This window comes from Rosa chinensis, chromosome 3, assembly GCF_002994745.2.
Source record: "Rosa chinensis cultivar Old Blush chromosome 3, RchiOBHm-V2, whole genome shotgun sequence".
Taxonomy (NCBI): Eukaryota; Viridiplantae; Streptophyta; class Magnoliopsida; order Rosales; family Rosaceae; genus Rosa; species Rosa chinensis.
In genome coordinates this window covers 29165776-29170167 of record NC_037090.1, presented here as the reverse complement: position 1 = coordinate 29170167, position 4392 = coordinate 29165776, and the positions used below count along the sequence as shown (strand labels likewise).

Here is a 4392-nt window from a genome sequence, read left to right as displayed (position 1 = left end):
ATATCTTAGAGGTGATTTTGAAAGTAATATCTGGCGCCCGTTTCTGTTTGAACAAGTGGATTGGGATGCTTAAGCTTTAAGCAAGTGTATTAGCTAGCATAATTAGCAGTCCCTTGACAACTTACTTAGTTGAGGATTAGTGAAGAGATTACTAAGATGATACTGTGGATTGAGGTTTATAGAAAAGAGAGAGTATATATAGTTCAATTTCTTTGAGAGATTTCATTGTAATTCTTGGAGATTACTGGTGATGAACATATTTATTTAACAATATATACAGCCAAACAAGCAGCAGACCTAAAATAAAACATGTAACTAGATCTTGAGATTCCCAGCAACCAAACAACAAATTAAGGGTAACAAAAAGGCCATAGGCTCCTTTGATCTGTTTTATTTTTCATTTCCCAAAGTAATCATGCGCACTAATTATCTTTTTAAGACCATATTCTTAATTCCTAGAGTTTCATCGACCAAATTAAGCATATTTAAGCATGAGGGCCTGGAGGCGTTGGTGGAACTGGTACGCCAATAAATGGCTTGTCTTGGCCTAATAAGTTTCTTTCCTTCTTTGTCATTTTCACGTACTGCTCCATATGCTGCGGACTCTTCACTTCTGCAATGACAGTGGAGAAGAAACCTTTTAACAATTAATCAATTATACATAATGCCATTAGAGCATAGAGACTGTGATTTCATATACGTATATGAAATCACAGTCTAGCTATTTAATTAACCATCATGTTTTCTAATTTGACAACATAAAATTGCAAACCATCTAACCCTCTGTGTTTCAACTCTAACATGTCTACCAAATTATTTGTATAGATCGATGCTACATTGCTACGTTGTGTCAAAGTGATTAGACATTTCGTGCACATATATAATGTCATCACTTAGTTCGTCAATGACCTATTATGCTAGTGATGAACATAACCAGAGATTTGAGAGATCGAGAAAGACTAACTGCTTATTGGAATTTCAGAAACCCTTGCGAAGACTTCGGATGAACAAATTATCAATAGGATGAAAATCATGTAAACAGCGCAGGCCCTGGGATGAACCATTTTTCTCATAGCTAGGTATGATTGAGTTTTGCTCCTCCTTTCCCCTATATATAGTATAAATTGGCGAAGATAGGTTCCAGTTATTTATTAATTTATTACCTGACGTCAAAACCTAGTTCATGCCAGAGTCAAAGGTCTTTGCCCATTTATCTACGATACTTGCAGAACAATAAACTCCACGCAAAATTTCTTATGTAATTCCCAGGCCAAGTCCTGATTTCCATTTTCTTCTATATATAATCCGCAGTTAACTTGCAGTTTCCACAAGAATATGTAAACTAATTTGGCCTTGCTCTCATGGTTTTGTAAAATCCATCCCAGTTGAGCTGTGTTGCATAATGAAAACATGCATGGTTTGTGTGATTATGTCATTGAAGGAGATGGGACTGAAATTGACAAGTGCGTGCAGTACAAGTTATCTCTAAGTCCGAAAGTTTGAAATATATTTGTAAGAATTAAATTATTACTACTATGTATGTTGGATTCAGTCTAACCAAGTAGGTGTATTGCCTACATAGTAAACTATTTTACAATCTTATCAACAAAAATTTATATACGTATTGGTCGAACCAGTTCGATCAATTGAGAAACTCTATTTAATAAGTTGGCCATGGACCCTGTACGTACGTAGTTAGGAGTATTATATTGTTATTCATGAGTCCAATCTGACTAAACTATATATCACAAGATTCATATTTCATTTCTGGACATATAGAGATTGGTGCGTAACTTTTTCTTTTAAAACATATTAAAGAATTAGGCAATAGGCGAGGTTAAGGTTTTGTATAGTGTTGGTTTGGGTAAGCGTTCATCCTCAATTTTGAAAGAGATCGAGAGGACCAAAACTATTGAAAATTATTTCTGATAGTGTATGAATGCCGCTATAGAAATTTATATAGACAAGATATGTAAACAGTAGTATTTTAATGGTGGAAGGTTATGACTAATTTAACGGTGCTTTTCGAGTTGAGCTTTGTATACATCATCACGTACTCATTCTTTATGATTTGTTGATGTCTTTTTGTGTTTTTATTTTATATTGTAGTGTACAAAGTCTTAAGAAATTATAGTGTACAGAGTCTTAAGAAATTATAAATTGTTCCGCATAAAGACTTCCCTCTTTTTTATTTTTTGAGGGCAACAGAAAACTGATCCATTGATATTAAAATCATACGATCGCACTCGGTCAAGCTTGAGAGGTCTAAAGACCCCTCATATTACAAATCAATGCTGGCATAAAAGGACTAAAATCCAAAACTGAAACTCCAAAAAAACTAAAATCCTAAAGGAACTGCAGAAACAAAATGCAGAAATTAAAAACTCTCTAACCCTACACAGCCCAAAAATGGAACCACTGGATTGAACAGCTTGACACCTAAGACCTTCATGGTGTACGTCGCAACCCTCAACACAGCCACAACAACATTCGAGGAACAGTACAAGGTAAAGAGCAGGATATGCGACCTCCCAGAAATCTCAAAACCAAGCCCAACCCAAGTGTTGGAGGAAAGGGGAACTGAACCAACTAGGCCCAGTTCACCAGCCTGCATTTGCAGCCCAGATCGGTAGGGGCCCAAAAGGCCACTACCCAAACCCTTCGTCTCCCACCCCCAGATCGACCGGTTCTGACCTTGCAGAAGAGGCGGCTTCCGCCCATCACTGCTCAGGTGGCCATCCACAGCCTTCCCCCATCAAGATTGTTGGAAAGAGACCTCCTTGGATTGGGCTCACCTGCAATCGAAGGAAGAGGAGATCCTAACAAAGCCTCCGGCGAAGACTCGACAATCACTCACGCCTCCACAGAAAAACCAGGTTGTCGCTGCCTCACACACCGCCCTCCTGCAACTCGATGCCCTCTGATTACAAGAACCTACTTTCCAAACCGGACCTCACGTCACCCTTGCCTTCAAACCTAGCACTGGATCAAAATCCCCGCCGTTGTCCACGTACCAGACGAGAACGACGCCGTAAGACGTCCTCTTACAGGCAGGATTGAACCCGACGCCACCGCTCTGCTACACGAAACCCTAGGTTTCGATATACAGAGCTTCGAATTTTCAGGAGTTATTGGTATAACTAAGATAGTGTACGTATTGGAGAAACAGAGCATAAAGACTTCCCCTTTGTTTTGACATTAATTGGTTTTATATCCAAATCTTTTGGTTATTTTCCAACATTTACGGTTCAAAAGTAAGAGTACTTCTGTGGATTTGGTATGTAAAGGTGCCAATTAAAAGTCAAAAATCAAGACCGGACCACAAATTGTACACTCGATCCGACCAAAAAAAGAAGATTTGAGGCAGATCATGACTAGCTAGCTAGGTTTTATCAGACTTAATGGCCCTATTCTTTTCTAAGCCATTGGCTAAATAATTTTCTTGAGGCAGCTGACGAGGTTTCGCCAAAATGGCTAATTGACGGAGTAACGGAGTATCTCATGGCCTCTAAGTAATGTCAAGATTTGATTTGGTCAATGACTGAATTCCTGGTCTTGGAGTCAAGACTCAGGTAGTAGGTAGACTGATAGCGTGGCTTAAATTTGAAAAAGAAAAAAAAATTAAAATATGAGCCTCATATCATTTTATTTTTCTTTATTATATATATATATATTATTTTTTTTTTTCTAAAAGAAACTTAAATATATCATTTAATTAATTGAATGATTACAATTACTAAGAAGGAGATCTTGATCATAGCTGGAGCTATGATTAGCCCTCTATGGCTGCTAATAGGAAAACCTAAGGTGATCGAACACCACCAAAACATGCATGAGTGGATGAAGGATGCATACATACAATTGTTTACGAAATGTAGGATCATATATAGCTATTCATGATCTGCCTCAAATCTTCTTCTTTTCCCACATGAGAAAATGATGACTTTGCAATTGTGTTCATAAGGATTTGAGCATGTCCAACCATTGCCATTTGATTTTGATTGTTAAGTCCATATTACTTCATCACAATTAAATGGCCATGTGTCAATCCCTTATTGGTTGTGGTTAGCCTAGGCTAACCAGACCTAGTTAGCCAAGTAATCTGTTTTGTAAGGGGATTGAAATTTTGTTAACATTACATTTTTACAATTCACACTACAAACAGACAAAACTTAAGATACTAAAGAAGAAAATATAAAGTGTGGATTGTAAAATAGGGAGTGTGAATTTCACTTCCCATTTGTAAAAATAAGTTGGAGGTCATCCAAATGCCAATTTTGGAGGTATGAATAGAACCTCTCTATGAGTTATCTTTTGTGGGTCATAGAAATAGGAGCCCAAAAATGTACGGATTGTCTACCGTATGATGTCTGTATTGTTAGAATTTACACA

The 4392-nt window shown here is 37.4% G+C and overlaps 1 long non-coding RNA gene across 1 annotated transcript; it reads right to left on the bottom strand.

Annotated features, from left to right (window-relative positions):
* Positions 1-294: 294 nt before the first annotated feature.
* On the bottom strand, positions 295-1098 carry LOC112191888. The gene is made up of 2 exons (XR_002933175.2): positions 965-1098; positions 295-613 (listed from the first exon to the last, which is right to left on the bottom strand). It is a non-coding gene; the product is annotated as an uncharacterized LOC112191888 (long non-coding RNA).
* Positions 1099-4392: the final 3294 nt, after the last annotated feature.